Genomic DNA, 22,556 nt, shown 5'->3' with positions numbered 1-22,556 from the left:
CCCACACAAATGCAATATGTATCGTTACGGAATTTGCTATCACAACAATTTCATCGATCGGAAACGACCGGAAACAACCCCCTTACGTAGATACATCTTCGTGAAATGCCAAAATCAGCATCTCTCAGAATAGTGCAAAACTCATCACGGCATTATCAGCAAAAATCCACCTGTGAACACGTCAGGTGCTCGAACTGCAGTATAGAAATGTCCAATCAGACTTGCAACTTTAGAAAACCCATGATTCTCCAAGAATTTATACTGACACCCCATAAGCACATTTCACAAAATTATCTCCATGAAATCACCAAGGTGCTAAAAAATTGTCCTTAAAGACTTAACTCCCACATGATATTGCCCAATTATATAAAAAATTATCACCTATTTGGGATATAAACTACGGTAAATTCACCACAATTATATGCCACCAAAAAATAACCTACTGGTGAATATAAAAACTGCAACATCTCCATAGGGACTCATGAAACTGCAAAACAGTAATGCCACCCAAATATATCAACATATTAATAATAATATCACCCAGGCAATATAAATAATTCCCTCAATTTCATTAATAACACAATTATGCAAGAGGCAAACAATTTCCGGAACACAAATATCCAGAAAAAAAATGTAGTGCCATCATGTATACATTAAAAAATACAGAAATTCTCCCATAAATCTCTCTGCAGCATCAAACAGTTGAAATTATAAACACATTCCCGAACAATGATTCCAAGTCACGAACTGAGATATTAAAAATTCACACTAACTATCCAGAGAGAAAAATGAATTCAAATTTGCCCATGATAAAGAAAATTATGTCAGCGATGGCTAATGTCCAAAAAAGGGAAAAAGAAAAATCAATGGCACTGTAAACTATTCCTGTGACCCCTGTAACATCTGAGGTTAGTACTTCCCATATTCAAAAAACATCACCACCCTTAGTAATCATTACAACACCTATGTTAGTATAAAAAATAACACCAATATCGCCAATATCAGAATTCGCCCATTCACCAGCATTAAGTATCAGAATCACCAACTATCAATAGTATCCCCAAAATTGCTATCATCAAATTCACCAAAATTCACCAGAAATTGTTATCACCACCCATAAAATCATTGGCACATTCCCCAAAAATCATTACCACCATGACTCCCGTAGAATCCTCATAAATATCTCCAGTAATGATAATAATCCTACATAATAATTCTCCATAAAAATTCTCCGTAAATAATTCTCTGTAAAATATCTCCATAAAATATCTCCAGTAAGGCTTTAATATTGCCATTCCCCAGTATTCATCACCATTGCCACACCCCCATAACTCCAAAATCACCACCATTCACCACCAGGTACAACACTAGTCACCACCAATCATCACCAATAACACATGACCAGTCATCACCATTTTAAAACAGTCTCCATATCTCAAACAAATCACCTTCATAAAATATTCTCTGTATCCCCAGTTATAACTATGCCCATTATCATTGCGTAAAGGCATTCTCTAAAGCATAAGGAAAACTTGCACCACATTCATATGCATTTCCTTTCACTTCCTCTTCACTCAAAAGAAAGAACAAAAATCTTTCTAACAGAAACCCTACGGGCATATCATATCATCACCCAGTGGCTATCAGCTGATACGATGGCATTGAACTTTCCTATTCAAGACCAAACTTACCCCCATTACCCCGACACAAAGAAAAAAAAAAAGGAAGTTCACCCCCGTCAAGCATTCCCCCTTGGAAGGATCCCACTAGCCTCTCTTGGGCGCTACCCCTTGGTCGCTCAACAAAAATTGCACTGAGTGCGTATACATGAGCGGCCGCTTTCTCCAAGGGCCAAAAAAATGCAATCCAAGCATCCCCAAGAACTAAGTTGTATGTATGAAAAACCCTCACATATACACGTGTCAAAACAAAGACAAATGCGTCTCCTTTAACATGTGCCAAGAAAAAAAAAAACACAACGCATTCTGCTCCCATGGAAAAAAAAGTTGTATTCTGAACTAATTCTCTAACTCTAAAAAATGATTCATACACAAAGGCAAAAAACAATAATATCACACTCATGGCTTCAATGAGAGAATACAGGAACGCCTCGCGCAAAAATGCACTAACACACACATACCAGCGTGTGTAAGAATGACTTGATACTCGAGCGAAAAAGACACGCAACGTGCACTCACAAAGTCCACTGAGCAACTCATTGCTCGCAATGTCTCGCGACAGATGAATATGCTGACCCTAGTTCAGTTTTATCCTCCCAGTACCACATCCAACGGCTGAAAAATTCTCATCCCCTGTCACTTATCAATTGAAATCTAACACATTCCCACAACCAGACTCTCTGAAAACAGTACCTTATAGCTGCTATTAATCTCACAAAAGGCCTAATATCGTTCAAACACTGCTTGCCACCACTATAACGAGATGGTCAATCTCGTTATCATATTTTCAAAAGGTAGCAATGGACCAAGAGCGGCAGGCAACTGGTAATTGAAAACACATTCTCTCTCTCTCTCTCTCTCTCTCTCTCTCTCTCCCCTCCATTATCTAAGGTCATCAAATCAGAGTCGTGAATTACAAAAATATGCATTTATTTAAAAGCAAAGTATTAACGGAATAACTCAGATTCTTAACAGAATGATTAAATGAAATGTTAAACCCAAAGTCCAAATAACTCGGATAACCCTCAGTAATTAATCAAACACTAACATTAGTTTAGCCATAACACTAGGCACAGTCAATATAGTAATTAAGTCAGTACACCATTTCTCCAATGAACAATCCCCACTCTTCTCCAGAAACATTTCCCCTCTTCCAGAATTGTCTGTTAGAAGACAGGAGAACACTCTGGTAAGCACAAGAGCATAATCAAAAGATCACATAAACAGAATATCTCTGAAATAAATATTCAAATACAATCCAGCCACACTTTGGCCAAAATAAAGAAAAGGCTTACCCATTTCAGCACAGTTGCACTGTCACTCAATAAAAACAATTTGGAAGAGCCATCCTGGCTCTGCCTTCTCTCTGTACTAGTCTCCCCTTCATGATGAGCCTACATTTCATTACGTAGGGGGAAAAGCGCACACATACGTATGAACCCACACTCAATGTTCACGCCCATAAACTGCTTAAGTCCATTTTCAAAGTCACCTCTACATCAAGCTCTCATAGCGACAGGACGAGGCACTGATTTGCTAAGACAGCACTTTTGATCACACCACCTCAAAGAAAGATGCGATAGCATTCCGAAGCTGTCACTCGAACACTCTGTCTCCAGGGAAGTTAAATGATGAATCTCTACATTCTAAGAAATGTCATAGCATATCATATCATATATTATTTAAAATATATCATAGCAAATCCCCCTCTTTATGTAACACACACACACATATATATATTGTTACGAAGTGCCAAGTATCTGGTTACTACACTTACCATTTATTTATTGTTACCTCACAAAAGCCAGACACCTGAACCCTCATCACAGGTATTAAACGACTGAATACTCTAAAGGCAACAGTGATCCCTTAATAACTTACCAGTATTGCAGAAAATCAGACTATGTTCAACAACTTTAAAAGTCTAAGTATTTCCCTGATTTCAGAAGTGTAAGTACTTCCCTGGTTCTAAGTCACTTCAAGATAAAATAAAAGGAAAAGCAAGATTAATCACCACCCCTCTATGTTTCTACCTAACATCAATATAATCATAATTAAATGCAAATATACTAGTTAGAAATGAAATACTTAATAAAATTTTAAATGCAAAAATTTATTATTAAACTCAAAATTTATAAGTGAAATTCACAATATCAGGGAAAATTACTGTTACTTGAAAACAAAGTAAAGTTTAATTAATTCTTGAATCAATTAAGTTAAATTAAAATCAAAATTAATTTATCACAAATTCAAGAAAATTAATTCAATCAAAATTCAAAAGTGTTAGGCAATAATTGAAAATTTGAAATTAATTCACAAGTGCCAAACAATAATAAAACTTGAAAAGAATTCTAAGTAAATGCAAATTAATTCACAAGTGTTAAATTTGATAAAATGTGCAATGATTAAGCAATGAAAACAAATAAGTCAATTAAATTGTGAATGTAAATGAAAATATAAAATAAAAAGGCACACTTCAATAAGAAAATGAAAAAATGCACAAAATGAAACAAACACAAAACACAAAAATTTGCAATGTGTTAAAGTGAAAATCTTTTCACTCAAAACATTGTAACCATCAGTTTTTACCAAACCTTCGTAACCATCTGTTATTAGTTACTAGTTAACCACTGTTCCTATCAGTCATTAGTTTCTTACCAAACCATCATAACCATTAGATATTAGTTGCAACTAATAAAAATATAACACACTTTACCTTTTTGGTATACCAACTTCTTTCTTTGCTGCAGGCTTGTTTTACACTTTCACAAAAACCAGGCGCCATTACAACAACAATGTTTGTACAGATTCCACAAAAAACACTATTTAACACTAAATAAACTCTAAGTTACGAGTGACCAGTTTATAAGCACAAAATCGTTACGTTACTTTAAGATCAAAAGTGCCATGTGATGGAGAGAGAAGGAGAGAGAGAGAGATGTTAACGCCTCGAGAATCTAAGATCTAATAAAATTTTCTTCATTTGCAGAAACTGGACTGAGGAGATGACACAACTTGTTTTTGGCACAAATGCTTCCAGAAGCTTTGAAATCTTACGCAACTTTATATACAAAATGTGTAACCTGCACGTGGCACTCGGCAAAGACATACGCGTATGAGACCAGTATACAATAATGTTCGTACCCGATCAAGATGAAGGAGAAGCCCTCATCTTACGTGATGACAGATTCTCAAAACACAAATGAAGTCTGGAGCTCGTTTATCAAACGTGTTGACAGATTAGGAAAGCAAACGGAGATCTCGCAGATCCTCTAATCTCACAGTGCTGACATAATAGGAAAACAATCGTAGTTTTGAATGGACAAAGAAAATCTCTCTCTTTTTACATTCTACGTTATATATTCTTTTACATTATGTAATGCAAAATCTGAACACACATTAAAACATCCTATCTCTAAGCTATCTAGGAATCTGAAAAAATGTTGCACAATTCTACATAACATTTCAAAGAGGGGAAATATGCATTTTGAAAGTAGCAATATATAGTAATAGTAATAGTAATAAATATATATATATATATATATATATATATATATTATATAATATATATATATATATATATATGTGTGTAAGTGTTTACATAATAAAAATATGGAATGTTAGTCCATATATATAAAGATTGCTTGCAGGAATGTGATCAGACTAGAGACGCTAAAGATGAACGTATACAATAAGTATGTAGGCTAAGTTGACATGCCGTCATCTGTGGTCATTCATTTGGTTTTGAAAAACAGTCCAATGCTCCTGCTTGAGACAACTACCCCGACCTATGATTCAAACGGCCTACGTGATCTGTAGCGTGTCTCATTTGATTGTGTGTTCGTATGAAACTATGTCATTTGTATGTATGGTTCATATTGGTTTCGAACTACTGTCTGTTCCTTCATAACTTGTACAGAGATGGTAGACAGCAGAACAGTGTTAGCTATCGTTCATTAGAAGACCTGTACCTCTTTACCTAAGCTTTATCATGTAGAGGAATAGGATTAGCCATCATCATTGGCAGAAGCGATCAAGCTATCGTTATTAGAAGATTTGTACAATCATACCTGATCTTCACCATGTAAAACATTCAGAAGAATATATAATTTTTCTATTAGTGTTTTCTACAAGAACCTCCCCTCACGAACCAACATGAGTTTAACACATCGTCGTAATAAAACCAACAAAGATAATACCGACTTCGTAAGTGATCTACAAAACCCCAGACACTCCATTGAAGATGGAAGTGCAATACCAACCGACTTAGCGTATAGATTATCGCAAGTCTAACATTACCTCATAGGGCGCCTTATCATACAAGGCACAAGCCCTAATATTGGTGGCCAGCGTACCAGAAGAACTCTACAACGTCCTACGAAAGAAAAAAACCAGAATAATAAATCATGTATCATAAGAAGTCAACGACGACGGAAGCAGCAGATTCTTTCAAGCAACCTAGTATCATCGTTGGTGAGCGACTTCAGAAAACAATAAGAACTTTTCAACGACGACGAAAGCAACAGATTCTTCAAGCAACTTAGTATCATCGTTAGTGAATAACTTCAAGAAACAAAATCGACGTGTCCTTTTTCTACGACAACGCAAGCTTCGTCTCTCATTAGAATCATTCAAGAAAACATCGTTAGTGAGCGTTTCCGGGGCCCCAGGCACCCAAGAAAACAAACCGAACGCGTCTGCAGGCATCGGATCTTTTTTTTTCAAGGGCTTTCGAATCATCGAAACAACGCGCACGGAGGAAACTCAAGCCAAAACCAGGTCATCCGCTAAATAGAGAAGGAGGACCAAGGCCAAGGGCCGTGTGTCGTTATCGGAACATCGTGACTTCCCACAAAAGCAAGCTAAGTACAATTTTTATTCATTTGGAGTAACTTTGAGTGTTTCCTTTGCAGGTCGAATTTCGTTATTCCTGTGGCTGAAGTTACGAGACATTCTTAATCTTACTTTTTTACAGAAATTATCTACATCATTGAGATTTCGCTACTGCGAGTTTTTTTTATCTTGAGTGTCTGTTTCCAGAAGTTCTACTGAAATATCATAACCATATACTATGTTAATTTTATCATTTTGGGTGATTATTAATCCTTACGTAACAACTCATATTAAACAGTGAATATGCGTTTACGCAGTGGACGTCTGTATTTATACAGATGCATGGATAGGTCGTTAAGCACCGTAGTGATTAGACACAAAAAACAAGTGGAACACCCCGTACAAATCTATATAAATTAGAGGTAACACTATTTCCGTTTCGGGGTCATGACAATAAATGCTTCCTTTGCAAAAGTGGGTGGGTTTTTTCCCCGGGGCTCCAGCAGTTTTAAGCCTTTGAGTTTTTTGAGTTATATAAAGTATCGAACCTCAATGACTCAACTTAACTTTAAAAATATGGCTGGATTGCAAGGAATAACAGTGTCTAGTAAAAAACGTTTCAATCAGGCTTAATGCGCTGACCAGGATCCCTCACTATTTTCAAATTTTAGCAAAGAATGAAGTACAAACAGTTAATATTGAATGCAGTAGTGATAACTTGTCTTATTAGTAATCGCTCAGTTTTTCCTAATAGTTCGTCATTTCATTGCTTTATACGTAACAGCAACATAATGCTAAAACACACAATACGTTGCCGATGGTAATAAAGAGAAGGCGATTTCCTAATTAATTAACAAAAAAAGAAAAGAGAAAAACCAAGTAATTAGGGCCCGTTCAAAGTAATTTCAAAAAAAAAAAACAAACAAGGCCAAGTCGGTGACTGTGGTCCAACCCTAGGTGTCAAGCGGTCAAGGTCAGTCAAAAAACTGCCGAAGTGTTCAAAGCAAAGCAAATTCCACACAATAAGCGACTCTAGCAGAGTGGGGAAAAGCGATGTTGGGGGTTTATACATGCCAATATCTTTTTGAATTAAAAAGGATTTTTTTTTTTTCCTATGAAACACACGACCGTATAAAGTAATCAGAGCAGGTTTTCGTTTAATTTTAATACATTAAGTTATAATAAATACTGGTGGATTAAGCCCAACTGTACGCGCCGTAAAAATTAGAATATCTTGTTTTATTTCTTTAGTACACGTAATATCTTGTATTTACGGACTCACCGTCTGTTGTTCGAACTTCCCTAATGAGAAGTCCGGATAAGCGAGCGTTTACAGATACCTCTATAGTTATAAAAAACATTGATCTGTATCTAGTGTAATTGTAAGATATCCATCTAGGGGATACACAAAATATTATCTTACATCCTGCAAATAAGGCGTGTTTATCAAAGGAAAATCCTATAAAACCTTCAAACATATCAAATCAGTTTGAACAAAAATGAGACAATTAATCAAATAATAACTTATATAAAGGAACAATACATTTGTCTCATAAATCGTAACATTGTTCAAATGACCCAACAGAATTCTCCCACAACCGCAGTCGTAGTTTGCACGCAAAATCTCGAGAAAGCATGCACCCCCCCCCCCCCTCGAATGCTTAGTGCGTGTAAAAAAGGGACTTTTGCTGGGAAATGAAATTTTAATCCTTCCCGACACTCTGAAATATAACGATTTCCGCGAACAAAGTTAATCTAGTAATCCACAAAACCATACATATAAATATCGCATTTTTTTTATTGTTGATAATTTTTAAATCCCGCCCCAACCAGTCGTAGATGAATCTCTCTGATAATCTTATCTAAAGTAATATCCGTAAAGTCATTCAAGCCAGAGGTGATTCAGCAGAAATTTTTTTTTATCTTTTATCTGAATACCAGGAAGTTTCTCCACTAGCGAGTGATCTCTGGGAAAAAAACGGATGTAATTTTAACACAAAATACGGTCTAAGGACAAACATAAAGCTATATACGTACCTTCGTGTAGACTCTCAATGAAATTTCAAAATAGAGATAAATGATGAAGTTGAAAAATGTTAGTAATAGGAGTCATTAGGAAATCACATAAGCCCATATAATTTTCCCTCAAACGTCATGCCATGAAAGATCGGACCCTTGGCGTATCTGCGTAGATTTCTGACGCTTAAACAAGGAAACGACTTTTCCCCCGATAGTTGTTTCCAGTGCCATGTACCGACGACATCTTATCTCTGTTAGGTTAGAATAAAATTTTTTTTTTTCACCAATTTGGACTTACTTAAAAGCTTTTACCAGATACCATTACCTAAGTGATTGTACCTCATACACCGTTTTTCAGCACACTCAGGGACATTATCAATTTTTACGTATGCCTCCGGCTTACGTTGCAGCCCAATTACAATATAGTGTTTTGGAGACTTTTAAGGGGGATAACCCTACATGCCTATATGGATGATCCTGTAATCTTTTCTAATACCTTAGAAGTACATTCACATAAAACTAGAAGCTAGTGCCTACAGAGACAAAGACAAAATAATCTCAGAGTAAAATATCTAAATGTGAGTTTAAAAAAACCGAACATGTTTATCTAGGTTTTATGTGTTCTAGTCAAGGTCTTAAAGAGTCCATGTTAAGGTGTCGGCTATTCATAACTTTCCGGTACCTATTAACGTAAAAGGGGATACAGCACTTTTGCGCTGTAGTGGGTATTACAATCGTATGAAATATGTAACTCTTCAATCATGACAGCTCCTTTAACAGATCTTACGAAGAAGAGCGTAGATTTATTATGGCTCTGAAAAGCATCAACAGGCGTTCGATATCTTAAAAGCGGGAAAATGCAGCTCACCTAACTTAAAAATCCCTGATTTTAAATAAGGAATTTTTTTTTTTATTGCAACAGACGGCCTCAGACCAAGGGGTAAGAGGGATACTACTTCAGCAATATGATAACAGTTCTTTCCCTATAGCTTTTTATTCACGTAAACTAAAGCCCTCTGAAAGTAAATATGCAGTAATAGGCAAGGAAGGGCTAGGTATCTTTAACTCACTAGTACATTTTAAGTTCATAATCTATGGCTATCCTGATAAAGTCCTTACTGAACATGAGTCCTTTACCGAGTTTTTCAAAGGGGCTTTAATCACAGTCCAAAAGGAACTCGGTGACAAATGATCATTCAGGTCCTTTGAGCCAAGATAAGATATCTACCTGGAAAGCAAATTATCATAGCTGACGCATTATCCCGCAATCCCGCACCATACTGCAAAGAACCATTAATTAGACTAAATAATATAGAAACATCCGTGCCTATTGTTAAAACCGTATCTAAACAAGAAAATTCCTTAACCCAAGAGATCGCGAGCATTGAATATCTGGGTCGGAGCGCAGAACTGTTACAAACTGAACAAAGCAAGTGTCAACAGCGATAAGCAAAACAATAAACACCAAACAATAAACACTTCGAAACGGAAACAGGGTCAGTGGCTAGGCAAAAACAATAAACACTTCGAGCAGAAACCTAAAGCAAAGTAAAATATTTATAGTATGTGTATCAGAAAATAATGTAACAAAATGTAATGTTCTATGTAGGTCTGTGACGAGGAAAACCCGAAGAACACAGCAGAGGACTAACGACCAGGTAGTAGTAATAATCTCTTTCATACCAATCGTCCTAAACTGGTTGCATTCAGTCATCCAGGGTTCCCTACTATGTCACAGAAAGCCAAATCACTATTTTACTGGCCTACAATGCTTACAGATATAAAAAGCACATAACTAATTGTAACACGTGTCATGAAAACAAGGGATACACTAGGATACCTGTCAGTTTAAGGGCCTATCCTGTGCCAAATCAATCCTTGAAAGAATATACGTAGAATTATTAACAGAATTACGAGTCTGACAGAGGGAATAAACACTTCTTAGTGTTAATAGTTTCCTTGACACGTTATATAGAATTAAATAGCACTAAAAAAACAAACAAAAAACACCGCAATTGAGTGCGTTACGAAATATTTATGAGTGCTAAATCAGTAAACATGGAATTCAACACATGATAATCTGACTCGGGTGGGGTAAATCAATAATAATCTCCTTAACACGTTGTGTGAATTCCTTTCCATTAAGAAAACCAATAATATATTTTATCACCCAGAGTCAATCGGTTTGGTAGAATAACGGATAATTAAATAGGAAATGTCAATGTCTTACGAGTTCCAACTCGTGATATTGGATCCGAACTGGATTATAGCGGTTCTCGCGGTTTTAAATACCTTTATCATTTATATCTTGTATCTAGAATTGATGCCGCAAGTAGCCATTATACGGTACGCCGCTAGAACAATTTTTCCACATATTCAAGCCAACCATTAATTTATCAAATATATATAAAAAAAATATATCAAAATAAATAAATATAAAAAAATGAAATAAATATGGATACAAGTTGGAGTCAATATAATACACTTTCCGTAAGAAGTCGGAAGGGTTACAAAAAATTATAATAAAAAAAAAAAAAAAAAGGAATCAGGATAAAATCAATAAGCAAACGTACCATAGATAATTAAAAATAAATCCATCCAAATATATTGCGTAAAGATTTGAACTCTAACTTGACGCTTTAGTAATGACAAATAAGCTAACAGTTCAAACACATATCCAAAATCTACTGACATATTGTCTGTCCCGGGGATTTATATTCGTAGTCAATGAAAAAAAAAACAAAAAAAAAATTACAAATAAATAAATAAATAAATAAAATAATAATAATAATAAAATAATAAAATAAAATAAAAGAGATTTTAAAGTCAGGAAGTCTAGAAGTGAAAATGTTATCTATGAAATAATCCTATATGAATCTTATACAGGGCTAAATAATATATATAGAATTTGTATGGAAACCTTATTCATATAGTTTTGAATAAGGAATATTTAATTTAACATAATTACAATTATGCAGTTTTCACATGAAACTAATATATTGTTCAATTTTGGTACTGTTTTTTTTCAGACATTCTTCTCATGTGTGTCGAGTAATTAAACAAACAGAAAAATTATCCTAAAGTCCGTATTTGTTACAGCAAAGTAACGTAACTCTTAGCTGGCTGAGAGCAATCTCCTGCCAAGTGACGACGTCATCATTGCCGTATCAGCATTTGTTCCTTTAAACCTCAATAATCTGCTTACACAGGCTTCATATGTGTGTCGTCTCTGCTTGCAAAAGCAGAATTGACCTGGAGGAAAGGAATGCTTAGCCCGAACCTATTCTTCATGGGCAAGGCAGACGTTAGTGGGTACAAGTGTCTATCGGTATGCGCAATGCAACTTGCAAATCATTTTAAAATTAATAAACAAAATAAGGAAATAGAATTTCTATAACATCAAAAATGAATTAATTTTTTTTCTGAACCTCATAGACATTTAGAAGTATCACGATATGGATATGGATTATTTACTTGCAACATTAGCTTATTACAATCCAGGTAAATCACATTCATGGGAAAATGTTACATTTTATTGAAAAACCCAAAGTTTATATAGAAATTAGTTACATAGTGGGTTTTTCGTTGCATCTCCTACCTATTGAATAATGTTTTAAAAGTTAAACCTCCCGAAGGATGCGCACGAGAAAATTGAATATGAAACTTTTGTTAGGCACATAGAATCATGATTAATATTTCTCTTTGACTCTTATGTTGCCTGCAATCTTACAAATAGCTCCGTTTCCACTTCTTTGTCTAGTAATTCACTACAAGTAATATCGAATTTTCTTTGAGATTCGTAATGATATCTATTTATTTTATAATTATGGATATTTTTACAAGTCATCATAGACCTGATAGGTTCACTCATTGTTAATGCCATGGATAAAAAAGTTTTGTACAACGGACTCTTTTGAATTCCAAAATATCAGCGAATTCATGTGGGTTAAGTCTGGTCTAAATGGCTCTCTCCCCTCCCCTGTATTTGGATGTCGTCTGAATTTACTTTGCCCTTGTGACAAAAAGTATCAATTTCACTTGCAGGCTGATTAATGGAACCTGTTAGCAGTATCCTGCAGTACGAGAGTTTCACATCGCAACTTCAAAAAATCGTTCGTCGCAGCGGACGACTACAGTCAAGTAACAACCGCCTACAATGTGAAAGGAATTTCATGGACTTCTTCGAACCGACACCGTATCTCGTCGTTTAATCTCGTTTTCATGCGGAACGCTCCAGCGGCTGTCGGAATTCGACTACAAAAAGGGACATACTTCCGACAATTACGACCCGAAGGATATTCAACTCTACTTTGCTGGCGAAGGACTTTGCTGGGGATGTTTTTTTATTCATCGCGAACGTAATCGTGTAGCTTAGGATTCAGAGAATAAGTATGAGCGCAAAATAGAACGTTGGACCCGCCCAGGCAAATTTTCCCCTTGTTTTAACCATTGAAAAAGGCCGTTTCATTTGGGCTATAGGTGGTTGTCTGGAACTGTGTAATGGACGAAAAGTGGTTCGAAAGCTAGTTAAATGTGAAGTAGTATAACCTCGGTCATGTATCCTATATATAAATAAATTATCATAAATAACAGATCGAAATATTTTTTTGCGTGTACGCACTAGGAATCTTATATATAAATGATCATAAATAACAGAATCGAAAATATATTTTTTGCGCGGGTACGGCCACTAGGAATCTATATATAAATGATCATAAATAACGGAATCGAAATATATCTTTGCGTGTACGCAATAGGAATCTATTTAAAGTGCACATATATTAATCATAATTATATGAATCAGATATATAACAGTTAGCATAAAAATCGACGAATCAATCAGCATAAACATTAATAATTTTATCAATTCATATATGAAATTTTTTATCAGTTAAAATATGATTTTTATCATGTTAATCTTCATTCTATGCAATTGTCAGAGTACATTAGTATTTTCTGTAGCATATGTATCTTAATGAGATGAAGTGAAAAACTGTATCATTATATATCACGTGATCGCTATTATTTACCAATATCATTGTTTTATATTTTATTACTTGAATCAATTCATGTACACAATGAATTTTTATTCACTTATATATATATATTCACATAGTGTCTGTATCACACTCCTATAAGTCAAATGCAAGTCAAGTTTGAGTGATATTCAGTGGTTGGTTTTGGTAGCTGACCGAGCTAATGTAAGTGTTTACATAATAAAAATATGGAATGTTAGTCCATATATATAAAAGATTGCTTGCAGGAATGTGATCAGACTAGAGACGCTAAAGATGACGTATACAATAAGTATGTAGGCTAAGTTGACATGCCGTCATCTGTGGTCATTCATTTGTTTTGAAACAGTCCAAGCTCCCTGCTTGAGACAACTACCCCGACCTATGATTCAAACGGCCTACGTGATCTGTAGCGTGTCTCATTTGATTGTGTGTTCGTATGAAACTATGTCATTTGTATGTATGTTCATATGTTCGAACTACTGTCTGTTCCTTCATAACTTGTAACAGAGATGGTAGACAGCAGAAACAGTTAGCTATCGTCATTAGAAGACCTGTACCTCTTTACCTAAGCTTTATCATGTAGAGGAATAGGATTAGCCATCATCATTGGCAGAAGCGATCAAGCTATCGTTATTAGAAGACTTGTACAATCATACCTGATCTTCACCATGTAAAAACTTCAGAAGAATATATAATTTTTTATACTTAGTGTTTTCTACAAGAACCTCCTCACCGAACCAACATGAGTTTAACACATCGTCGTAATAACCAACAAGATAATACCGACTTCGTAAGTGATCTACAAAACCCCAGACACTCCATTGAAGATGGAAGTGCAATACCAACCGACTTAGCGTTATAGATTATCGCAAGTCTAACATTACCTCATATGGGCGCCTTATCATACAAGGCACAAGCCCAAATAATATGATTATATATTCTATATAGATATATATATATATATATATATATATATATATATATATATTATATATTCAATGTAGCAAGAAAGTCCACGTGCTTGAGAATATCATAAAACCCACGCAAGATGGCGAGTGAAAACGGGACTTGGAACAAGTACTTTCGTAGTACTATATTCTACATTTTCAACTGTAACTCCGTTCACATATACTGCAAAAGTGCTTGTTCCAAGCCCCGTTTTACACTCGCCTTCTTATGTAGATTTTATGTTATGATATGAGATATATATTTAATATAGATACATCCCTATATATATATATATATATATATAATAATATATATATATATATAGAACGAAGACTAACTTCACTGCAGTCTTAATGACATATATATGTGCTAAGAAAAATGAACTCATCCAGATGGTCGAGTAACTTTGTTTATAGGTCAGTTGGAATGTGACAGCATCTCAAGTAGACGGGTAATAATTTCCCCCCCCCCCCCCCGCCAATCCCCCCCCCCCCCCCACCAGCCTCAAGCGCCCCCCCCCCCCCACCCCCCCACAGCCTCCAAGCGCCCCTCCCCCTCCCCGACAGCCTAAAAATATATCTAAAATGATGAGATGATGATGATGACGATGGCGAAGATATACAGAAATAAGAGAGGATGAGGAAAGGATAAGCCGAGGAGAAGAAGAAGCAGGATTTGGTCGATGTCGAGGAGGTTAAATAAAGGCTCCCCGGCCCCTGGGAAGGGGAATTCCCGTCCGAATCCACAAACTTTCGCTGCGGAATTTCTTTTGCTCTGCAGCGGCTCTGCTACAAAGAATACCCGCATTTATATTCATACGTGGAAAGCCACATTCACACAGACATACGTTCACACACATACAACCACACGTGATATATATATATATATATATATATATATATATATATATATATATATATATATATATATATATATATATATATATATATATATATATATTGAACTACAAATGTCCTTTAATATCTAATTCCCCGCTAACCTCGCAATTAATACATTTTCATATATGTTTAACCGAGGGGTAATTTATTAAGCGATAATAGAATTAGCGATCGCCAATTCTATTATCGCTTAATAAATTCCCCCTCGGTTAAGCATATATGAAAATATATTAATTGCGAGGTAGAGCTAATTAGATATTAAAGGACATTTGTAGTTCGATATATGTATATGAATCACGGTAATGTGATAGATATATATGTATATATATATATATATAATATATATATATATATATATATATACATATACATAAATAGAAAAAAAATGCGATATTGAATATATGCCGGAGAAACTGCCATTGTATTTAACATAGCACGTTTCTGTGAAAGATTTTTTCAATAGATATTATATATATTATATATATATATATATATATGTATATATATATATATATAATATATATAATATATATATATATATATATATATATATATATATATATATATATATATAATATATATATTTATATATATATATATGTGTGTGTGTGTGTGTATGTATGTATAACTGAATCACGAAAGTTTGGAACGTGATAAAACCATAAATAAAGGTATAAGCTACGAAGGAAATATAAACATGGTGGTGTGTCTGTGTATTCGTGTATACACAGTGAACCTGTCAGAACCATAAAAAACTAAAGACCAACGATTGAAAAGAATAAAGAAATCTGCGACCTCCTTTGAATTCTTAGTCTCTCGTTGCTACGGAGAAATTTCATTTTCTTTTTATCACAGGTATTCTACGAAAAATTTCTCTAGATTTCAAAAGGAGGAGAGGAAGATTGGTTGGGCTACTATTTAATTCAAACGTTTCTAAAGTATTAGTGCTTTTATCCTTTCGCAACTAATGACGTTATGGTCCGCAGATAACCGGGTCACGATCTAAAGTGGGAGGATAAATAGGAGTGATGGAAGTGAGGAAAGGTAAGAGTGGGAGGATGATAACGAAACGGAAATGAGGACTGATAGCAAAGGAAAGGTCAGACGTGGGTTAAAGACCAGAGTGTTGGCGTCCTTAACAGCTCTTGACAGTTGTCTAGAACAAATAGAGCATTGTATGCCTTGGATAGTTTCTTGAATAAAAAGAACATTGTATGCTTTGGATAGTTCTCTTAAATAAATACAACATTCTATGCTTTGGATAGTTGTCTTGAATAAATAGAACATTCTATGCTCCTGGATAGTTGTCTAGAATAAATAGAACATTGTATGGTTTGGATAGTTTTTTGAATCGACAGAGCATTGTATGCTTTGGATAGTTGTCTAGAATAAATAGAGTATTGTATGCTTTGGATAGTTGTCTAGAATAAATAGAGCATTGTATGCTTTGGATAGTAGACTTAAATAAATGGAACATTGTATGGTCAATATATTGGATAAACGTACAAAAGATGAGGTGTGGAAATTGTTATAAAAAAGTTACCTTTCACCCTAATAAATTTGCATGCACATTTAGGAGTAGATACTAAACTAAACAGATGAGAAGTGAAGTAAATGTACATGCTGTGATTTAAAATGATTGAATACTGAATATTGAATATGTTAACGTTATAATGTGGTATTTTACTTGATTTCAAGGCGTTAATTAATACAAAAACTCCTATCGTTATTTTCTTATGAGTATCCTGCTAATTACTGAATGATAAGATAAAATGATTTCTTTAAAGAAAAAAAAAATGGTTATGGACAAAACTTTTGGTCATATTCAAAAACGAAATATTGTAGGACATAGCAATTAAGAAGGCATTTTAATTCACAAACTCCTTGCATATGCTCAAACCCACAAAAAAGCAGTGGTCTCTAATTCTTTCCTCCACTTCCTTGTTTGGAAAAGGAAAATAATTATGGAGCAGCTATAGAAAAACTTATTAATAAACTTTAGATATTGGGATTGCGCAGTAAATAGGACGAAGAGAAACCAGAAATTGGAGAACTTTATTAAAGATATGTGTGTATGTATGTGTGTGAGAGAGAGAGAGAGAGAGAGAGAGAGAGAGAGAGAGAGAGAGAGTTGCACGTGTCAGTGAAGAAGATGAGGAAAGGAGAGAGAGAGAGAGAGCGAGAGAGAGAGAGAGAGAAAAATATGGGCACGTGTCAATGAAGGAGATGAGAAGAGAGAGAGAGAGAGAGAGAGAGAGAGAGAGAGAGAGAGAATCTAATTAAGCCAACCTAATTACAAATTCGCTGTTCGTCATCGGTTTCATCTCTCGGTTCCTGATGCCTTTTCTCTGAATGTTTGTTCAGGCATTTCATGAATTTTGGTGGGATGAAAACACGGTCGAAGGCGCGCACGCCCTCGCCCAAGCTCCCACCCTGCATTGTGCTTCCTTTTCTTACACGGAGGGTGAAGGCAATCAAATGGCTTCTCTCCGTTTGGAAAGCAATATCCCAGAACCTCAGCCGAGTCCCGTGCTCGTACTGAGAGGAAGGAAGGATTGCTCAGTGTCAGCGAGATGATATTGTCACTCCTAATTTCTGTGGCCTGGGATATTTTCGTACATGAAACATAAGAAATTACAAAAGCATCATTTTACGAATTATCCTTGTCCCTCCTCAAATAATCACCGACGAAATAATGGAGCATATGAAGTAGATTCTTGCATACATACTACATGTGATATTTTTGCATTCACGTGCAAGTGTATAACAGCGCTGAAGAAGGAACATAAAATTTGAAATGTGCTTCACACTTCATAATGGTAACCGCCACTGAATGACATTGAAAATATATAAGAAAAATTATTCTCCAATTTAGGTTAACTGAAGGAAATCGAAAGCAATGAATTTGTTGACAAACATCACAACTAGAACAGAAGGAACTGCTTTTCTCGAATTACAATACGAATATAACAGAACCAAAAAAGAACGAACTTACCCAAGTACACTCCGAAGTGTCTTTTTAAGGACCACCTACTGGGCCTGTTTATCCAAGGATAAACAGGCCCAGTTTTGGAGAATATGTAGTTACGTTCAGCATGTGTATCACCATCCACTTTCATAAGAGGATACATCCGCTTTCATTGCACGAGCGAAATCCCCACCATTTGACAAGAAATTTTGGACAATACGAATATAACAGAACCAAAAAAGAACGAACTTACCCAAGTACACTCCGAAGTGTCTTTTTAAGGACCACCTACTGGGCCTGTTTATCCAAGGATAAACAGGCCCAGTTTTGGAGAATATGTAGTTACGTTCAGCATGTGTATCACCATCCACTTTCATAAGAGGATACATCCGCTTTCATTGCACGAGCGAAATCCCCACCATTTGACAAGAAATTTTGGACAATTATTTGATTGCTTACCAGTCTAAAACTAATAATCACGGACGAATAACGTCTGACGTGGTGGAGATTATGAAGAAAGTTCCGGCAGAACTTAAACTGGTGTCGAGAACCTTAGTTGCTCTATTAGATTTATTATGATTTTTTAAGGAACGATGAGACCTTAAAAAACGAGTGTTTAGGAACCTGTTGAAGTTGTAATTGATTTTATGGCTGAAATAAATATTTGGTAAGAACAGACAAACGTCGCTATACTGTTTTAAGAACACAGTACATAATGTATTTAAGGTCTAAATTTATAAGTGCTTACCTTAATTTCATCTCTCCTTTTCATATCGATCATTGTCTATGTTAAGGAATTTTTCCATCTCTCTATCTATGTATCTATCTATCTGGGGATCCCTTTCACGTCTTGTTCTGCAGACATGACTACCGAGGCTATTAAGTAAGCCTTCTTCTGATCCCCAGAAGGAATAACGCATAAAAAATTAATGGCATCTCCAAGAGCTCTCTCTTCGGGTGCTCTTCTGAAAAATCTACCTGGAATGCATCCCGTACACAACAATAACTCCATAACCTTATTCAATGAAAAACAGACGTGAGATCATTTAAGAGATCATATTTAATACCTTTCAAAGAATCAATGGTAGCATAAAACACTAAACTTTGTCGAATACCACCAGTCCAGGGAGGTGGAGGATCTTAGCCTTAGACAATCCTCAAACTGACAAACTCCCAGGACTCAAGCTTCTAAAAACGCACACCTGACAAATTAGTACTATGGGCCTCATCACCCTCTTACATAAGGATGTAATAAACTCTTTGAGGGACTTCACCAACCATCTTTACAATAGTGCCATCAAAGGGCACTATCGGGACCAACGCTGACTTCTGATTGGTCAGCAGTTTTGTAATAATTTTCTTTTCATGTAGTTTTTCTTCACTCGTCTCCTCAAGAATATACTGGGGTGTCTGGAAACGTTCGGGAGAATTAAAACTTTCAATGACTGGATTTTGTATTATCTAATTCCTTGTTCAAGGAAGGATAATTCGGCATAGATTTAAAATGCAAACAAGAAATGAATCAACTGTCAACTGTTAAGGTACGATTAATTTTTACGTTGCAATATATTACGTAACATTACAAAGTAATATGAATACGGATATAAGTTCTTGCATAAAACATGTTACTTCTTACGTCACGATGAACGAATATTTCCTTCAACATCTCCCTCGTAGAAGTCGGGAACACATTAAAGAATTACGTAACTTTTGTGTCTTAATACAGATACGATGACACTTACAAGATTAATCCATGCCTGTTCGTTTAAAGACAGGATAAAAGTTGAGAAGGAAGGACGTATATCTTTTATGCATTTTTATTACTGTAATTCTATATGAAATGTAGTGAAATTAGGAATATTTCTCCCCTATACTGACTTATTGGGTGAATATCTTTCTACAGAAAATATTTTGACAAAAGTCATATAATTTCTTTTGCAAAAAATTAAAGGATCGTTCTGATGGTTAAAGATCCCGATAGCATCGGAAGAATGTTTAAACTTGCAAGGAATGGTGTGATTTATCGTTTTCAAAAATATGGAACTCAAATTAAATTAAACTGAAATATTATCAGCATTAAATATATATATATATATATACTATATATATATATATATATATATATATATATATATATATATCTATATATATATATATATATATAGATATATATATATATATATATATATATATATAGAGAGAGAGAGAGAGAGAGAGATGAGAGAGAGAGAGAGAGAGAGAGAGATACTATACATACATACATTTACAAATCACCTATGGAGATCAAATTAGTAATAAAAACTACAGTCTCAAATGTTAAATTATGAAAAAACAAATTATGACAGAACAAAACTCGTAATGTTCTTGAAGTGCTTTCAGAAACTATTTAAGTGGTACAATCACTCGTTGGAATTTCATCTGTAACTGAAAAAACGCTGATGTCAAGAAGTGTGCATATTGCTGTTTTTATGGAAAAATACTATTTTCATGGAATGAAACTAAAGTTAATCTTATAATGTTTTCATGGAATGAAAAGTGAGTAAATTTTATATTTTCATGGAATGAAAATAGTGTTAATCTTATAATATTTTCATTCCATGGAATGAAAATGGAGTCAATCTTATAAAATTTTCATGGAAAGAAAATAGAGCTAACCTTATTATATTTTTATAGAGTGAAAATACAGTTAATCTTATAACATTTTCATGGAATGAAAATAGAGTTATTCTTTTTCATTAGTTTGTCTTTGAGAGAGAGAGAGAGAGAGAGAGAGAGAGAGAGAGAAGAGAGAGAGAGAGAGAGGATCCTGGCCACGTTGAATGCCTTCACACAGCATATATGAATAACGACAATTTTGTCTAATGGAAAATGCATTTCTTTATATTGTGTTGCATATTTTTTTCGTAGTTTATTTAAAGGAAGAAAAGGAAAAGATACACGTGTTTACCTAAGTAATGTGATACATTTTGACTGCAAGCACTCCAGTTCGGCTGAGTGACTACGATTTTTCTGCTCGAGCAATGCATGTTTGTTGACTCTCAAGCAACTGTACAAAGCATTTGAATATACGAGAGCTGAAAAATAACTCGAGACCTCTCGTGTTGGGTCACCTTTCTAAGCTGGCAGGAAATATTTTAACCAAAGTAGTAGTACCACACGCTTCAAAATGTGAAAATTAATTAGTGATATCGTATCATGTTCCATGATAAGATATGTGTGTGTGTTTGTGTACATATATATTATATATATATATATATATATATATATATATATATATATATATATATATATATATACTCTTATATATGTGTGTAGATACACACACACAAATATATATATTAATGGAGACACAGATATAACTTTTTATTGATCATAGAAAGGCAAGGAAATTGATCATTTACCCAAGACACATGTGTGTTAGTATATATATAATATATTATATATATATAATATATATATATAATATATATATATATATATATAATATATATGGGTGTGCGTGTATGTAATATGCCCAATGTATATTTATATGTGTATTATAAAAGGAGGCCATAAAATCGCCAAAATATAGAAAGCAAGTAATACTAGATTTCAGAGACTGCTGTCTCTCTCTTCAGGTAGGTCATATCTATATATATATTATATATATATATATAGATATTATATTTATAATTATATATATATATATTTATATATATATATATATTCTTATTAATATTATATATATATATATATATATATAGATATAATATATATATATATATATATATATATATATATGACCTACCTGAAGAGAGAGACAGCAGTCTCTGAAATCTAGTACTTGCTTTTTATACACATTACATACTTACACACACGCACAAAGAATATATATATATATATATATATATATATATATATATATATATATAATCCTATATATATATATACACATACATGTGTGCGTAGGTATATGATTAATTTCCTTGCCTTTCTATGATCAATAAAAAGTTATCTGTGCCTCCATTATATATATATATATATATATATATATATATATATATATATATATATATATATTTATATATATATATATATATATATATATATATATATATGTATATAAAACTGGTATGAAATGAATGTAACCAAAATTTCCTCCCTACCACGCACACGAATGCAAGGAGACTCACGAGGAGAGATAAAAGGGAAT

This window comes from Macrobrachium nipponense, chromosome 5 (genome assembly GCF_015104395.2).
Source record: "Macrobrachium nipponense isolate FS-2020 chromosome 5, ASM1510439v2, whole genome shotgun sequence".
NCBI classification, from domain to species: domain Eukaryota; kingdom Metazoa; phylum Arthropoda; class Malacostraca; order Decapoda; family Palaemonidae; genus Macrobrachium; species Macrobrachium nipponense.
The sequence above is the reverse complement of the archived record's forward strand: the minus strand, read 5'-3'. Positions refer to the sequence as shown.